The sequence below is a fragment of the Pistacia vera genome, unplaced genomic scaffold (assembly GCF_008641045.1).
Source record: "Pistacia vera cultivar Batoury unplaced genomic scaffold, PisVer_v2 Contig7, whole genome shotgun sequence".
In the NCBI taxonomy this organism is placed as follows: domain Eukaryota; kingdom Viridiplantae; phylum Streptophyta; class Magnoliopsida; order Sapindales; family Anacardiaceae; genus Pistacia; species Pistacia vera.
The window spans coordinates 429,792-449,779 of record NW_022196556.1 but is presented as its reverse complement, the minus strand read 5'-3'; the positions used below and the strand labels follow the sequence as shown (position 1 = coordinate 449,779).

At 35.8% G+C, this 19,988-nt stretch overlaps 2 pseudogenes; both read right to left on the bottom strand.

The window, feature by feature from the left end:
* LOC116114062 overlaps positions 1 to 9,845 on the bottom strand; it is a 29,637-nt pseudogene extending 19,792 nt beyond the window's left edge.
* Positions 9,846 to 10,668: 823 nt separating this feature from the next.
* Positions 10,669 to 14,365, bottom strand: LOC116114050 (annotated as a pseudogene).
* Between the last annotated feature and the right edge of the window lie 5,623 nt (positions 14,366 to 19,988).

The following is a 19,988-nucleotide window of genomic DNA, read 5'->3' as shown; positions in this document are numbered from 1 at the left end:
CAACTGATCCATTTGCTCGAGTCTTGATTTTATAAATCCACTTGCATCCCACTACAGCTTTACCATGAGGCAAGTTCACCAAATCCCAAGTATGTGTTTTGACAAGAGCATTCAATTCATCAGACATAGCTTGTTGCCAAAGAGGGTCAATATGAGCCTCACGATAATTGTGAGGTTCGTGGAGGGTGGCAAGGACAGAGAAATAGTGATAATCACGAAGATGAGTAGGAGGAACACTTACCCGACTAGAACGACAAGGTTCAGGGAGTGGAGAAGACTGAGGAATGGGTGCTGTGGTAAGTGGTCCATCAAACACATCAATTGGATCAAGTGCAGCAGTGGAAGAACCGTTTGAGGAGCTCAGAATCTTTACAGAAGAGTCAGAAAATAGAGCAATAGATGGATCACCGAATATGAGTGAGTGGTTAGAAGAGGAAGGGGAGAACGTGGATATGCTAGTAAATGGTTTGTGTTCCTAAAACTCCATATGACGAGAGACTCGAAGACGTTTAGAGATATGATCATAACAACAATAACCTTTTTTAGCTAAGCCATAACCAAGAAAACAGCATAACCGAAAACAAGGTTCAAGTTTGGTCCATTCATGAGGAGGAAGAGTAACAAAATAGGCACAACCAAAGACACGAAATAAGGAATAGTTAGGAACCATACCATAGAAAAGCTCATAAGGAGATTTTTTGTGAACTATAGGTGAGGGTAACCGATTAATTGTGTACATAGTAGTAAGAGCAGCTTCACCTCAAAACTTTTCAAGTAAAGAAGCAAAAAATAAAAGAGCTCTTACAGTATCAAGCATATGACGATGTTTTCATTCGGCACGACCATTTTGTTGAGAGGTATAGGGACAAGAATGATGTGACAGTGTGCCTTGTTGATTCAGGAACTCAAGGAGAGTTTTGTCATTGTATTCCATGGCATTATCTGAACAAAAAACTTTAATGGTAAGAGAAAATTGAGTTTGTACCATTTTGCGAAAAGTTTGGTAAACACGAACAAGCTCGGATCAATGTTGTAGCAAGTATAGCCATGTATAACGAGAATAGTCATCAACAAAGATAACAAAATAACGAGATCCCCCCTCTGTAGGAGTGGGGGCAGGACCCCAAATATCAGAGTGAATCAAATCAAAAGGTGTAATCGAAAAAGATCACTTATATTAAAAGATAAATGAGTTTGTTTGCCAAGTTGACAGGAAACACAATCAAAAGACTCAAAACCTATAAAACCTAGGTGACCTTGGGAGGCCAAAAGACGAACACGAGGTATAGAGGCATGGCCTAACCGAGAATATCATAATTGGGAAGAGATGGTAGGAGCAACAATGGAGCGAGACGGATGGGATGGAAGCTGCAAAGAAGTGAGCTCGAACAGACGTCCAATCTTACAGCCTGTCCCAATGAGTTGACCCGTCTATGGATCCTGCACATCATCACCAGCATTATAAAAGGTAAGTTGAAGACCTAATTCACAAAGTTGACCAACTGAAAGGAGATTTAAAGATAACTTGGGAACAAGATAAGTGTTGTCAACAGATAAGGTAGGGGAGGAAATAGACCTAATTTGACTAACAGATAAATAAGAACCATCAGTAGTATATATGATAGGATTGGGTGACAAAGTAGATTTTTGTGAAAAAAAAATGGTGGAATCAGAGGTCATGTGATTACAACATGCAGAATCAAAAAACCAAGGAGATGTACCTGAGGTGACAGACAAAGCACTACAAGACCGGGATAAAACCTGATGAATTAATGCCTCAATGTCAATAGCAGTGAGAGTAGTGGCACTGAAGAAGGCTTAGTAGCAGACTCAAGAGCAGAAGGAGTAGTTAGAGCCACGGCAGCAGCTTTTAACAAGGGGGCCCAAGACTGATTTTTGTTTTGCAATTTTGAACATTCCGTAACAAAGTGACCTGGACGTTTGCAGTATTTGCAGAAGACAGACTTTGAGGACTGAGAAGGGAAATGGCCTGAGGCTGGAGAAGATCCAAAGGTAGTATGAGGGATGGCAGCAACAACTAAATCTGGAGTTTGCATCTTCATGGTTGAATGACGATTTTCTTTGAAAATAAGTTCAGTAACTACAGTCTCAAGAGTTGGAAGAGGTGTGTGATGTAAAAGAGAGGCCCGAGTAGATTCAAAATCCTCATGAAGTGCCATCATAAAATGCATAAACTTACGACGATCACGGTAGGTTGCAAACAACGCAATGTCATCAGAACATTTGAGGTGAGAATCTGTAGCAGACAACTGTTCCCAAAGTTTATCAACTTGAGAATAGAAATCAGCACTGGACTGACCTGATTCCTGACGCATCTGATAAAGCTTAGTCTCAAGCTGAAACTGCAACGAAGCATCATAAGTGCAGTTGTATTATTTAGCAAGAAAATCCCAAGTAGCATGAGCATTACCAAGCTTGGGAAGCAGGCTATGGATTGATGGAACAGAAGTATTGATAAACCAAGAAAATATTTTATAATGAATGCTATGCCAATCTTCAAGCTGACATGCAAACTTATCAAGACTCTCACCATCTTGTTGCTTGGGGGCAAGAATATCACAAAAACATAACGCCACAATTTTCGTCCTCTAAGAAATACTTCCATATTTTGAGCCCACATATTATAATTTGAGTCATCTAAAATGTTGTCAAAATGACGAACATGGTGTCAAGGTTGGGAGAGCGTGAGACATAGTTTTTTTTTTTTTTTGGTCAACGAGTCAACGGGGGCCTGGGCTGGACTTTGAACCGAATGACCTGATTTTTGAAAGAAAGAAAAATGGGTTGGGAAGGCTTACTTGGATTGGGCTTGAAGTTGGCTGTAACAAGCTTGATATTCCGCTAGAAGTGGGCGGTGGTCAGACGTGCAGAATATTTAGGAGGCGAGTGGGGGCGCGTGTGGAAGCGTATCGGGAAAATCTTGGCAAAAAACACCAATAAATTCTCAGACTGTTTATGATCAGATTTGATTAAAAAAAAAAAAAAAAGGAGCAAAAATCTGATGTAAAACCACAAAATCCCACTGTTAGTGTAGGGAAAGCCGAGGTTGGTGTGGAAGGAAACATCATGAAATGGCTTGCACGGATAGGAAGATAGTAGTGGCTCTGATACCATGTTGAAATAAGAGAGTTTTGAGGAATCATATGATTGTATATTTCTATGTGCCTTAACTATACAAAGGAGACCTTTATATATAGTGGAGAAGGCCAAAGTTAATAAGGAAATACACTATAGGAAAGATTTAACCTAGCATAATTACAGGAAAATACAGCAATTAACAGGAAAATCATATTTCTAGGGATATTATAAGATATTAACATATAACTAACAATATTCTAGGGATATTATAAGATACTAATATATACTAACAATTTTGACAAGATTTCGATGAGAATATTGCTATTACTTCACATTCAATTTCAAAACTCGAAATAGCTCCTTCAAAATGCAGGTGGAATACCTTTACTGCAAGCTCCATCCCGTCGTCTAATCTTCCTATGTAAACTGAGCCAAACATCCTCTCCCAATCAGGTTAGTTTCACTGAATCCATTTGTTGCTCTTGAAAGTTCATGGTAAGAAATTCTTTCCATGTTGTCAACATTAGGCGGTGGCCTGTTTTCTTTCTCCGGCATTTGATAAACACAAATACAAGAACAAAGACAACTAATGTAAATGTAATGCTTAGTGGCAAAACAATCGATATGACAACTTATCGACCCTTGACTTTCCATATGTGCTAGTTTTGCATAACGGAACCTATAGTTTTTGAGAACTACATAATGCTAGGTTCCATAAATGATTCAGCAGAAATTTCCAAAAGATCCTCCTTAGGAATTTCACCACTTGGTTGAATGATAATTTTAGATATTTGAGGTACTAGAGTGACTCTAATGACTTGGGAATCAATCCAGAAAGATTGCCCTAGACAATCCAAATATTCCAAACTTCTAATGACCACATGTTTTGGGAATTGACCTTGGAATCTATTGTATGCTAAAGAGAGATTTTGTAGATTTTCCAAGCTACCAATAACGATTGGAATATTCCTAAAAAAGATTCCTTGACAAATCTATATATATCGCAACCTTAAGATTTCCAATGTCTAATGAAAGATATCCATTTAGAGAATTTGACGAAAATCAATGAGCAGAATATCTTGGGTTCTACAACGTTGAGGGTATAGAAGAAGTTAACCTATTGAAGCTTAAGACATTTTTCTGAGCGTAGTGAGATCCCTAAGCATCCAGATATGGATCATTTATCTTGTTACCGTCCAATCGCAACTCAACCAATTTATTCAAAGACAAAGATCATTTCGGATAACTCCTTTAGTTTATTATCTCAAAGATACAAACCTTGGAGTTTCTCTAGCCCACAAAGTGTGATGGAATTGATCCAGTCAATTCATTACCTTCTAAGTTATTCTATCAAGTTGATGAATGCAATCTTTCAAGTGGAACATATTCCAAGGAAATAGAAAGATTACCTATGGCACTTGGAGAGGACTATTTCTGGATTCCAGGCTAAGTCTAGATGTCTCAAATTCTTGCAATTTGTAAAAATGGGAAGAAACCTGGAGTAGAATATGTAAGTAATTATCATATAAGGCTAGCCACTCTAGATATTTAATTACCAATGTACTAGGAATGAAGCTGAGAATGAGTTCTCTTCCATCTCTAGTTCAAAGAGCTTAGAAGAATTTGTAATGAAATGGGAAATGTCCCACTTAATATTATGCCCCAAGTAAAGTTCCTCAAGTTTGGAAGCTGTGCACCAGATGGAAGTATTTTTATTGTAGAGATGTTGAAGATAGATAAGTTATTCTGCTTTAAGGAATCGTACTTCACATTCTTGAATCCTGAGTATCGGTATCATCAATGCAACACAGACATTCAACTCTGTCAGATGACAGAAAATAAATCTTAGTCCTTTCTGCATATTTGTTAGTGAACATTCAACTGAGATGAGCTATATCGACCTGTCTGGAATTTTAAATGTGTCAGCAGCACCAAACTCTCCTGTTCTTCCCCATCTTCGTCATATTCATCTTCAACACTATCGGTTTCTCCATCTGGGAAACTTGCAGGTGAGAGGTCATTTATGCTTCTGGACCGGCAACCTGGGACGGCAAGCATGCTCACTTGGCCTAGGTGAGAAATTTCCACAACTACAGTGTCATACTCTGGGAGAGGTTGTTTCCATGGCTCACCATCGATCTATGAATGGGTCAGCAGCACCCTTTTGAAACTAAAAACAGATTCTGTTTGCCTGCATACAACAATGAAAAATAAAAATTAAAGCCAAGATAGAAACAGCTAATTAAAATTTCTGCACATCACAATTGTGTAGCATAGAACTAGTAAAAATTCAAGGAAAAATTTAAGCATTATGAGTTGAAAACAAAAATATGATTTATCTCCTACCTGAGCAAGACGAGTCCCATGTCCATTTGGAGCAAGCAAACAAAGTCCATGCCAAGCATCTCTAAAACCGACGTCTCAATAAGGCCATCATCTACATATGGAGGAGTCAAGCCGCTCTAGAAATCAAAATTGTAGAGAATTAGTAACTAATTGATGAAAATGTGTTTTCACTTCATAACCCGAAGAAGTATATTAAAATTCAGAACTAACCTCCCGTATTTTCTTCTTAATGGTTTTCCCCAAGGATCAAGTCCACCAGAAAAACGGGCAAGTTTAGGCAAACAATGACCTAGCTGTATGTCAAAAGACAAAAGAGTTGGTGACTGGGGAGTGAGAATTGACAGAAATGAGAAATCATATGAAATGTACTAGTTGGTGACAGAAACAACATAAGACATTCAACACTTTAATGCTTTCCTGTTCTATCACTCTACTCAGCAATCCAATCTGACTCAGTTGGATCAGTAAAAAGAAATATCAGAACATATAACCTCACCTGCGAGGTATGTCAAGGTCCTCCCATACACCTTGCTTTTTCATGATTTTAACTTTGCTAGCTGTGCTATGTTCCTGTATTGAAATCAAGCCATCTTAGAAACATTGAAAACCAAACAGAGTCCAGTAACTTGAATAATAAATAAAACCATTAGCCTCAAGAAGTTTAGGCAAATGAAAAACATATGAAAGAAACCAGAAAACCAAAAATATATATTTTATCTTAACTGATAATGTAGGGTGCCAAATACAAATATAACAGAAAACAGAATGTCACCAGAAACACTTAGCCAGAAACCGAACCAACAAATTTCAATGTGCTCAGAAGTAAAAGCTGCTCAGGGTTATAATGTTATACGGTATCACCAATTTTATCTATTCCAAATAATCATGATCAAAATACTTAAGCCGAGAGGCATCGATCACTGTATCAAGCTGCCATCAGGCATGTTCTTCTCAATAGACTCGATACTAAACAATTAATATATCTTATAGAAGTAATGAACTCATTAATGATTGACTCACCGTGATTGTGAAGAAGGCTGCAAAAGAGAAGCAAAAGATCCTTGAGTACCAGCAAGCTTCAAATAAGTACTCTGCTCCACAGAAAAGAAAGGTCAGCTATTGGAAAAATTATCGCAGGTTTTAATTAAAGAGAAGACAGTAAGCACAGCTCATAAAAATATGAAATTCTGACTTGTATGAAATGATTCAGAACACAAGTATAACATTAAAATTCAAATTAGTGTAGTGAGACATAAGTTAATTTGAAAGCAGTAAAGCTACTATTCAATTTTAATTAACAGGGAGCAGAGCCAAACTCAAAGGAAATACAATAAAATGAACAAAAGAGAGACCCTTGTATAGAAAGATGTGAAACATGTATTCGCACAACTTAACAACTTAAATTACTCTTCAGATGGACCTATGAAAGAAATATTTTGAACTAACATAGTAGTGTAATTTAAGATCAAGCAACTTTTTACTATTCTTTCTGAAGTCTAAATGGTAAGATATTGATACCTGATTAACTAATGGTTTGGAATTTTTCTGGGTGGTAATTTCCTCTCAGAATGAAATGCATATGACACTTGAGATCCATTCCTGTATAAGAAAAACTTATAGGTCAACAAACTGAGCACCTACACTTATGTAACTGGTTGCCACCAAACACGATTAAACTTTCCTTTCAAACATCATTAAGGATACCTTCATATGATTATAGAAATTACATTTCGTATTTCTTACCCATGCTGAAGTAGTTCCAAATCCCCCACGAAATGTGTGGCAACCCTCTGAGAACATTCAACAAAACATTTAACAGTAAGCCACAGCAATGTCAGATTCGCATAAACCATGTAAAAAACACAAAAATATAAATAAATAGTAAAAGAAAAGAAAAGACTTACACATTCAGAGTATCTTTTTCAGAGACCGATCAAATGCATGAAAGAATGGGGTAATTCAAGAGGTGCAATGGGATCACAGGTCCTGTTTAGGAATCCTCATTCTCATTAGGATATGCCAGCTGAAATTGATTTAAAAAAATATATGATTGGTAACAGAAAATAAAGTAAAATTCGGACAGAGAAAAATAGATTTCCCAATTTAACACAAAGAGAAAATAAACTTATATGAATACAGAGAAATGTCTAGTCCCACTAGATTGCTTAGTGTGATGCCATGAATAAGTAACTTTAGTGGATATAGTATAAGCCATCATGGATGCATTGCCTGTCGATTTTCATTTCTTTTGCATTCTTTACTTGCTCCATGAATGACAGCACAGACTGAGCGGTCTGTGCTTGGATTTTTCTTTCCCTGAGAATTATCCAAGAAATGGTATAAGAATCGTGCTAACTGGTTATAAGAATTAATATCAAGACAGAAATCTGTTATAAGATTGGCATTCTCTAAGTTCAGCTACAAGAGACAGGTAAACATATAACCTACCCAACCAAATGCGAACGGAGGGTTGTTTCCAGTTCTAATGGCCTGTAGCAAGGGAGGTGGATGAGATGTTTTAGATCAGAAACAACTCCAAGAAGCCAGCCAGCTGTGCCATCTCCCCAGCAACCTGATTTGTGAGCACACATTAAAGACATCAAAGATATCAAGGTCAAATCAAGGACATATGGAAGTAAAAATAGTACGAATCATATTGAATCCGTAGGCAGAATATTATATATTCTGGACAAGCGTACTCACAATTATTCTCAATTTCTTCAGAATTTCAGCAGCCAAAACGTCTCCAGCTTGCCTTAACTTTCTAAATTGGCATAAAGTTCATGCAGCACTTTATCAGGGCCTTTTCTCCCAAATCAAAAACCTGAAATTTGATAACTCTACCATCAATTCCACTGAAAACAAACATATCGTAATCAACATGTACAAATCCTTCAATTACCTGTTTTCATTAAGAAGAGAACGATATGACAAGAAGTTCCCCACCAATTGACCACCACTTCTGGAGTTAATGAACACTATCACTGGACAGGCAGGTATGTGGGAAGCATTTGTGGCCTCAGATCCAGCCACAAGAATGTAATTTGGAATATAATAGTCCTCTAAAACACTGTCAGATATGGAATCAGCCATTGCTTCGTCTGAACTACATATTATATAAAAAATAAGACATCAAATTCAAAATCTAGTAAATAGAAACAAATTTGTAAGTTCACAATATGATACAAATAGTGAATCCCCATTTTGTTCGGCGATACACACATTTTTCTAATGCAGTTTAGAACTCTAAGCAGAGCCTTAAACATTTTAGAGAAGCTAAGAGTCATCACGATGCACAAACGTTTCTGAAAAGAATCAAAATCAAAAGGGGTGAAAAGCCAAAGATATAAAAGCCCACCGTGAAAATTCTTCCTCTGTTGTCTCAAATTAACTCAAATTCATCAAATGGAGTAAAACTGGAAGCTTTACAAGCCCCTATATTTTAACCTACTTTATTCCTTATACTAGGCCTATAACAGAAGAAAAAAATAAATATTCACAAACCTAGAAAGAATATGTCAATTCAATTCTCAAAAACAGCAAGAATTTTATAAAATTCCATATTCGCGTTTATTTAGATCATAACTATTTGTCACGTTCTCCAAGCACAAACCTAGAGTAACCCTCACTATTCACCAAAAAAAAAAAAAAAAAAAAAAGCACTAATTCGATATCCTCATATTCATCTAATCTCACCTTTTTGATAGAAGATGACGAATGGGCCGCAAGAATTTCCCAGATCCAGAAGAAAAATTGTCAACCATTTTTTTTCGTATTCCCTGTTTGTTCTCCATTGTTAAACCCTAATCAAGAAGCCTAACCAAATGTAAATATATCGATGCAATAACTTAGCCGGGTTGAATTGGCTGTATGCTTTCTGAAGAACACTTTCTTGGAATAATCGTTAAGGAACACCGCGGTTTTGGAAAGAAACCGAAGAGACCCACAAAGAAACGTGAAATGGGAAAGCATGAAATGATAATCTTCTCTTTATTGTTGTTTATTAGAAACATGTTTTTGCTTCTTCTTTTTTTATGTTATTTTGACGAACTGAAGATTCAGAATCAAGTCACTCAACTGGTTTTTGGTTTTGTTTTTGTTTTGGTCGTTTGTTTCTGTATGGAATCGGGTTAGGTAATTTGATAAGATTTTGGAGTCAAAAGAGTGGACATTATTCGGTGTGGACGAGATCAAGGGGAGAAAGTAACAAGTCAAAGTTTTATTTGACGCGGCGAAAGTTAATTAGTTGTTTGGTCAATGAAACCAGGTGGCGGCTTTTTCTTGGTTGTGGGGTTGAGGACAATTTGGTGATTTTTGGGATGTTCCTGTTGCATGTCCATGGAAGTAGGGGATACTTGCAGTTGCAGAAGCTTGTATTAATGAAATGCCCATCGGATTGGAAGTGGAGAAGGAGGAGGTGAGATTACAGAAATATCCATGGATATTGCGTTAGACACGGTAAATTAGAGGGCAGTTTGGCAGTTGGGGCATGATGTATTATCCGNAGATATCCATTTAGAGAATTTGACGAAAATCAATGAGCAGAATATCTTGAAGGTTCTACAACGTTGAGGGTATAGAAGAAGTTAACCTATTGAAAGCTTAAGACATTTTTCTGAGCGTAGTGAGATTCCCTAAGCATCCAGATATGGATCCATTTATCTTGTTACCGTCCAATCGCAACTCAACCAATTTATTCAAATGACAAAGATCATTTCGGATAACTCCTTCTAGTTTATTATCTCAAAGATACAAACCTTGGAGTTTCTCTAGCCCACAAAGTGTGATTGGAATTGATCCAGTCAATTCATTACCTTCTAAGTGTATTTCTATCAAGTTGATGAATGCAATCTTTCAAGTGAACATATTCCAAGGAAATAGAAAGATTACCTATGGCACTTGGAAGGATGCTATTTTCTGGATTCCAGGCTAAGTCTAGATGTCTCAAATTCTTGCAATTTGTAAAAATGGGAAGAAACCTCGGAGTAGAATATGTTAAGTAATTATCATATAAGGCTAGCCACTCTAGATATTTTAAATTACCAATTGTACTAGGAATGAAGCCTGAGAATGAGTTCCTTCCCATCTCTAGTTCAAAGAGCTTAGAAGAATTTGTAATGAAACTGGGAAATGTCCCACAGAAATTATTATGCCCCAAGTAAAGTTCCTCAAGATTTGGAAGCTGTGCACTAGATGGAAGTATTTTTATTGTAGAGATGTTGAAGATAGCATAAGTTATTCTGCTTTAAGGAATCATACTTCAAATTCTTGAATCCTGAGTATCGGTATCATCAATGCAACACAGACATTCAACTCTGTCAGAATGACAGAAAATAAATCTTAGTCCTTTCTGCATATTTTGTTAGTGAACATTCAACTGAAATGAGCTATATCGACCTCGTCTGGAATTTTAAATGTGTCAGCAGCACCAAACTTCCTCTGTTCTTCCCCATCTTCGTCATATTCATCTTCAACACTATCGGTTTCTCCATCTGGGAAACTTGCAGGTGAGAGGTCATTTATGCTTCTGGACCGGCAACCTGGGACGGCAAGCATGCTCACTTGGCCTAGGTGAGAAATTTCCACAACTACAGTGTCATCATCCTCTGGGAGAGGTTGTTTCCATGGCTCACCATCGATTCTCATGAATGTATGGTCAGCAGCACCCTTTTGAAACTCAAAACAGATTCTGTTTGCCTGCATACAACAATGAAAAATAAAAATTAAAGCCAAGATAGAAACAAGCTAATTAAAATTTCTGCACATCACATAGTGTAGCATAGAACTAGGTAAAATTCAGGAAAAATTTAGCATTATGAGTTGAAAACAAAATATGATTTATCTCCTACCGGAGCAAGACGAGTCCCATGTCCATTTGGAGCAAGCAAAACAAGTCCATGCCAAGCATCTCTAAAACCGACGATCTCAATAAGGCCATCACTACATGGAGGAGTCAAGCCGCTCTAGAATCAAAATTGTAGAGAATTAGTAACTAATTGATGAAATGTGTTTTCACTCATAACCCAGAAGTTATATTAAATCAGAACTAACCTCCGTATTTTCTTCCTTAATGGTTTTCCCCAAGGATCAAGTCCACCAGAAAAACTGGGCAAGTTTAGGCAAACAAAGACCTAATGCTGTATTGTCAAAAGACAAAGAGTTGGTGAACTGGGGAGTGAGAATTGACAGAAATGAGAAACATATGTAAATGTACTAGTTGGGACAAGAAACAACATAAGACATTCAACACTTTAATGCTTTCCTGTTCTTTATCACTCTACTCAGCACATCCAATCTGACTCAGTTGGATCAGTAAAACTGAAATATCAGAACATATAACCCACCTGCGAGGTATGTAAGGTCCTCCCATACACCTTGCTTTTTCATGATTTTAACTTTTGCTAGCTGTGCTATGTTCCTGTATTGAAATCAAGCCACTCTTAGAAACATTGAAAACCAAACAGAAGTCCAGTAACTTAAATAAATAAAACCATTAGCCCAAGAAGTTTAGGCAAATGAAAAACATATGAAAGAAACCAGAAAAACCAAAAATATATATTTTATCTTCAACTGATAATGTAGGGTGCCAATACAATATATACAGAAAACAGAATGTCACCAGAAAACACTTAGCCAGAAACCGAACCAACAAATTTCAATGTGCTCAGAAGTTAAAAGCTGCTCAGGGTTTAATGTTATACGGTATCACCAATTTTATCTATTCCAATAATCATGATCAAAATACTTAAGCCGAGAGGCATCGATCACTGTATCAAGCTGCCATCAGGCATGTTCTTCTCCAATAGACTCGACTACTAAACAATAATATATCTTATAGAAGTAATGAACTCATTAATTGATGGACTCACCGTGATTGTGAAGAAGGCTGCAAAAGAGAAGCAAAAGATCCTTGAGTACCACAAGCTTCAAATAAGTACTCTGCTCCACAGAAAGAAAGGTCAGCTATTGGAAAAATTATCGCAAGGTTTTAATTAAAGAGAAGACAAGTGAAGCACAGCTCATAAAATCTGAAATTCTGACTTTGTATGAAATGTTCAGAACACAAGTATACATTAAATTCAAAATTATGGTAGTGACCATAAGTTAATTGAAGCAAGTAAAGCTATACTATTCAATTTTAATTAACAGGGAGCAGAGCCAAACTCAAAGAGAAATACAATAAAAATGAACAAAGAGAGACCCTTGTTATAGAAAGATGTGATAACATGTATTCGCACAACTTAACAACTTAAATTACTCTTCAGATGGACCTATGAAGAAATATTTTGAACTAACATAGTAGTGTAATTAAGATCAAGCAACTTTTACTATCTTTTCTGAGTCTAAATGGTAAAGAATTGATACCTGATTAACTAACTGGTTTTGGAATTTTTCTGGTTTAATTTCTCTCAGAATAAATGCATATGACACTTGAGCATCCATTCCTGTATAAAAAACTTATAGGTCAACAAACTGAGCACCTACACTATGTAACTGGTTGCCACCAAACACGATTAAACTTTCCTTTCAAACATCATTAATGGATCACCTCATATGATTATAGAATTACTTTCGTATTTCTTACCCATGCTGAAGTATTCCAAAATCCCCCACGAAATGTGTGGCACCCTCCTGAGAACATTCAACAAACATTTACATGTAACCAGCAATGTCAGATTCGCATAAACCATGTAAAAAACACAAATAATAATATAATATAGTAAAAAGAAAAAAAGACTTACCACATCAGAGTATCTTTTTCAGAGACGCATCAAATGCATGCAAAATGGGGTAATTCAGAGGTGCAATGGGATCACAAGGTCCTTGTTTAGAATCCTCATTCTCATTAGGATATGCCAGCTGAAATTTGATTTAAAAAAAATATATGATTGGTAAACAGAAATAAAGTAAATTCGACAGAGAAAAATATAGATTTCCCAATTTAACCACAAAGAGGGAAAATATACAATATATGAATACAGAGAAATGTCTAGTCCCACTAGATTGCTTAGTGGTGATGCCATGAATAAGTAATTAGTGGTATATATAAAGCCATCATGGATGCATTGCCTGTCGATTTTCATTTCTTTTGCATTCTTTACTTGCTCCATGAATGACAGCACAGACTGACGGTCTGTCTTGGATTTTTCTTTCCCTGAGAATTATCCAAGACATGGTATAAGAATCGTGCTAAACTGGTATAAATATTAATATCAAGACAGAAATCTTTTATAGATTGGCATTCTCTAAGTTCAGCTACAAGAGACAGGTAAACATATAACCTACCAACCAAATGCGAACGGAGGTTGTTTCCAGTTCCTAATGGCACTGTAGCAATTGAGGTGTGAGATGTTTAAGATCAGAAACAACTCCAAGAAGCCAGCCAGCTGTGCCATCTCCCCCAGCAACCTGATTGTGAGCACACATTAAAGACATCAAAGATATCAAGGTCAATCAAGGCATATGGAAAGTAAACATAGTACGAATCATTATTGATATCCGTAGGCGAATATTATATATTTTGGACAAGCGTACTCACAATTATTCTCTTTCTTCAGATTTCAGCAGCCAAACTCTCCAGCTTCCTTAACTTTCTAAATTGGCATAAAGTTCATGCAGCACTTTATCAGGGCCTTTTCTCCCAAATCAAAAACCTGAAATTTGATAACTCTACCATCAATCCACTGAAAACAAACATAATCGTAATACACATGTACAAATCCTCAATTACCTGGTTTTCATTAAGAAAGAACGATAACTGACAGAAGTTCCCCACCCAATTGACCACCACTTCTGGAGTTAATGAACACTTCACTGGACAGGCAGGTATGTGGGAAGCATTTGTGGCTCAGTCCAGCCACAAGAATGTATTTGGAATATAATAGTCCTCTAAAACACTGTCAGATATGGAATCAGCCATTGCTTCGTCTGAACTACATATTATATAAAAATAAGACATCAAATTCAATCTAGTAAATAAACACAATTTGTAAGTTCACAATATGATACAAATAGTGAATCCCCATTTTGTTCGGGATACACACATTTTTCTAATCGCGTTTAGAACTCTAAGCAGAGCCTTAACAATTTTAGAGAAGCTAAGAGTCATCACGATGCACAAACGTTTCTGAAAAGAATCAAAATCAAAAGGGGTGAAAAGCCAAGATATAAAGCCCACCGTGAAAATTCTTCCTCTGTTGTCTCAAATTAACTCAAATTCATCAATGGAGTAAAACTGGAAGCTTTACAAGCCCCTATATTTTAACCTACTTTATTCCTTATACTAGCCCTATAACAGAAGAAAAATAAAATATTCACAAACAGAAAGAATATGTCAATTCAATTCTCAAAAACAGCAAGAATTTTATAAATATCCATATTCGCGTTTATTATAATCATAACTATTTGTCACGTTCTCCAGCACAAACCTAGAGTAACCCTCACTATTCACCAAAAAAAAAAAAAAAAAAAAAAAAGCACTATTCGATATCCTCATATTCATCAATCTCACCTTTTTGATAGAAGATGACGAATGGGCCGCAAGAATTTCCATCCAGAAGAAAAATTGTCAACCTTTTTTTTCGTATTCCCGTTTGTTCTCCATTGTTAAACCCTAATCAGAACCTAACCAAATGTAATATATCGATGCAATAACTTAGCCGGGTGAATTGGCTGTATGCTTTCTGAGAACACTTTCTTGGAATAATCGTTAAGGAACCGCGGTTTTGGAAAGAAACCGAAGAGACCCACAGAAACGTGAAATGGAAAGCTGAAATGATAATCTCTCTTTATTGTTGTTTATTAGAAACAGTTTGGCTTCTTCTTTTTTTATGTTATTTTGACAACTGAAGATTCAGATCAAGTCACTCAACTGGTTTTGGTTTTGTTTTTGTTTGGTCGTTTGTTTCTGTATGGAATCGGTTAGGTAATTTGATACAGATTTTGGAGTCAAAAGAGTGGATTATTCGGTGTGGACGAGATCAAGGGAGAAAGTAACAAGTCAGTTTTATTTGACGCGGCGAAAGTTATTAGTTGTTTGGTCATGAAACCAGTTGGCGCGCTTTTTCTGGTGTGGGGTTGAGGACAATTTGGTGATTTTTGGATGTTCCTGTTGCATGTCCATGAAGTAGGGATACTTGCAGTTGCAGAAGCTTGTATTAATGAAATGCCCATCGGATTGAAAGTGGAGAAGGAGGAGGTGAGATTACAGAATATCCATGGATTTGCGTTAGACACGGTAAATTAGAGGGCAGTTTGCAGTTGGGGCTGATGTATTATCCGCATTTGCAGGTAGTTTGGTGTGAAGCACGCGGGTGATTTTGTTGGGGTGTTATGCATTAATACCAATCTATGGTGCATGTAAGATAGGACAGGACAGAGAATGGAGGAATCAAATTGTTTGGTGCATATCACTGTCATTTTAAACAAAGTTAATGACTTTTTTTCCACCCAAATAATACTTAATGACATTTTCCTACCCAAGACTTTTAAAATATCATTTTACTATCCAAATTTATATTTCGATAACGAATTAAAGCAAATACATCCGTCTGAGATTTTAAAGAGGAGAGGTCGATGGTCTTTTAATAGTAAATATTAGATTTTGTGATTGTAATTGATTAAATTTGACTTGAGATGGATGACTGCGCAAACCCTAATCACTTGATTGCTAGATTGTTAGGATCATGAGAGTAGGGTTTGAGGGTTTTGATGAATGATAATCGGGAATAGATGTGGTGGTGTTGGGTCACAACAATATCAGAATCGGAAACAATATAAATTTGAGTATAAAGTGGTATTTTAAAGTCTATGGGTGGAAAATTTATTAAGTCATTATTTGGGTAGGAAAAAGTCATTTACTCTTTTAAACAAGTAACATTTAAAAGAGTAATAATGTTTTACTTACAATGAGTCATACAATCAGACAAAAATTGTACAAAATTTATGTAAAATCATTACTCTGATCTTTATTTTTTATCTGATTATATGACTCAATTATAAATATAATATTACCCTTTAAAGAGGTAAGGTAATGTTATTGCTTCGTCAACCCAACTGTTAATAATGTACCTTTGAAATAAAATAAAATATATAATATGGGAAACATTGAGTTAAAGAGGTTAGATGTATAATTGTGGTTTACCAAATATTAGGTCATCAATGAATAATGGTGTAACTGTAACATTTTATTTCTGATGGTTATTATCAGCAGCAAAGGAGGGCATATATGCCACTACATTGCTTCAACTAAATATATTATCTCTTCAATCACAATAACATAATAGTTGATGATATCTTTAGAATAACAATTTAAGTATCGTCACCTAGGGGTGTGCAAAAGAACGTTGGATACCGAGGATTCCAAGTCTAGTTCTTACCCAGAAACTCGGAACTGACCCTCACAAGGGGAAATATTGGGGTATATCTATAATTTTTTTTAGAGTTTATTTATTATTTTTTAAAATGGGACAATTGAAATTAACCCAAGTACCAGAATCAAAACTATAATCGATTTGTCAGGTTCTGGTTTCTTTAAGTTATTAATTCTTTATTGGGTTTGGGTTTAAGAATATGAACCCTTATAAAATTGAGTTTAGTCTATTAAACCTAGTATTTAAACACACTTTTTTTTTGTAATGAGTGATAGAAAACTTCATTATAAAACAAAAGAGGTGAGGCAATATTTATTGACTCTGTTGGATGTAGCCTACGTTGGGTGAACCAAGATAAATCGCACATATTATTTTTTCTCTTTACTGTTTGTGTCTGTTTGTTTACTTTATTTTGTTGTCGTTTTACTCTTTATTTCGTTCAGTTGGGACAACAATTCTTGAATATGACTTGCTGTGTTATTGTCAAAAAAACAAAGACTTGATGTTTGAATAGTTCTAGGATTTGCATTAAGTTTTTGGTTAGGTAATGGATTGTCTCTGAAGTTTTATTTGATTAAGTTTGAAGTCATTTTCAATGAACAGGTTTAAAGAAAAAGAATGTATTCCTGTCTGTGTAGAATGATGCAATTTTTCTGTATTCATGTGGACACCTATTCCTGTTGAAGTAATAGCATTGCAATATTAGGGTTGCATTATTTATATAAGAAGTTAGTTTCATTTTGAAGATTGTTTCGCTTTGAAGGTTGTATTCATGTCAAGGGGACCCCTATTGAAGTAATAGCATTTCAAGTTTGCTACTGCAATTTGCAAACTGCAGGCAAACTCCCCAACTCTTATTTATTTATTATCTTTCAGGAGTAAACGATTTTTTCCCTCACAAATAATGGCTTAGTGACACTTTTAATTAGCAGTATGTGTTATTATATTCTAATACTTTTTTAAAGTTTCTTCTAATGCTTTTTTTTTTTTTTTTTTTTTTTTTTTTTTTTCACATAAGCAGTATGTGTTACTATGTTCTATTAGTTGAGGGTATATTTCAACATTCAAAATATAGAACGTTGTTCATGCATACTTACCAAAAAAACAAAAAAGTTGTTCATGCATCCATGAAAATATGCAAATCCAAAATTAAAATTACCGCATATAGACAGCGTCAGTGGTATTAAACATAGCATCCATCTCTTATGCATTCAAAATCCTGCATAGTTTATGAATTATGTACATTGGTTTTAACTGGTGAAAGATGGAAGAAATGTTAGTTTAGTACAGAGCTAGCGTTTTAATGTGGTGTATACTGATACTATAATCACGGAATATGTTTGGGTGTTCCGTGGAGGGATGGTGGTCTAAGCTACTTTATGCAGAGCTAAAGCGTTGTGGAGAGTTAGTGATAGCCTGAGGATCTTTGATGAAATTGTGCTGTCGTTAAAAGGAGAAAAAAGAGGTCTGGCTTTTGTGCTTGCAGTTTGCAGTTTAGATGTACTGTATTTGTTATAGTGTATTTTTTATTTTAGATTTTATTTTGCAGATTAAGTTTTTTTTTTCAATTTTTTATGTTGGATGATGTCATCATACTGACATCACTAGTCTGACTTGCCATTCGGACCGGTTCAACCGGTCAACCCGAGACTCGGCCACTTACTTGAGTTTCACCTTGGGCTGTTATTAAAACATTGATTATTATTCACAAATTTCATGTAAATTAAAGAAAAAGATTGAAGATGTTTGATATGGTTTATATTTCTCTTAACCTTGAGAATTATTGGCTTATGCTGACTCATACGATAAGCTCAATTAGTAATCGGGTATTAATTTGCTAATATTTGGGCTTGGCTCAGGTTAGATCAGGCAAGCCCAAATAAGGTTAAGTTTTTTATTATATGCATTTTGTGATAGTGAGAAACCTAGTGTGGAGAAAAATAGAGAGCAAGAGTAAATTACATTGTATTTATTACAATTTTTTTATACTCAATAAAAATATTGTATTTGAATGCTGGATGTAATTCTTTTATTGGAACAAACCAAGATAAATCGTGTCTTCTTTACTGTTCTGCTTTTGTTATTATGTGTTATTTAGATGTTGTTTCAGCAGAAGATAAGTGAAGGAATAGTTCCTGGTAAGGAATTATTTCCTAAGTGTTAAATATGGAAGCCTGAAACAGCGTCGTTTAAGTAACATTAATACGGCGTCGTTTTAGGCATATTAACTTGGACGAATTCAGACCACAGGATGCACTCAAGATCTAACGGCCAGGATCAATCACGAAGTCAAACCATATATAAGCGCATGTTCATTCAAATTTGGCACAGTGATAGACAGTCGTTAGGGTTCTCTGTGCATGTTCTTCTCTGTGTTAGGGTTGAGATTCTTCATTCCAGATTGTGAGTTAAATCAGTCAAGTGATTAGAGGTTTTAATCATTCAGGTGAGAGTAGTGTTCTCTCGGGTTAGGGATATTCAGAGAGTATCTTGTAAGGCTGGTTGCTGTTATAATCGGGTAGATCTAGTGAGTGTTGAATCTGTGTAATCTTGACTGTTTCTGGTAATCGAAGTGCAGCAAGCTCATACCGTTCTTGAGCTCAACGTGGATGTAGCTTATCCATAAAAGGATAAGTGAACCACGGTAAATCGTGGCTTGTCTGTGTGTTTGATTCTGTGGTGTTTTCTTGTTTCTTGGTGTNTTTTTTTTTTTCTCTTTTTTCACATAAGCAGTATGTGTTATTATGTTCTATTAGTTGAGGGTATACTTCAACATTCAAAATATAGAACGTTGTTCATGCATACTTACCAAAAAAACAAAAAAGTTGTTCATGCATCCATGAAAATATGCAAATCCAAAATTAAAATTACCGCATATAGACAGCGTCAGTGGTATTAAACATAGCATCCATCTCTTATGCATTCAAAATCCTGCATAGTTTATGAACTTATGTACATTGGTTTTAACTGGTGAAAGATGGAAGAAATGTTAGTTTAGTACAGAGCTAGCGTTTTAATGTGGTGTATACTGATACTATAATCACGGAATATGTTTGGGTGTTCCGTGGAGGGATGGTGGTCAAAGCTACTTTATGCAGAGCTAAAGCGTTGTGGAGAGTTAGTGATAGCCTGAGGATCTTTGATGAAATTGTGCTGTCGTTAAAAAAGAAA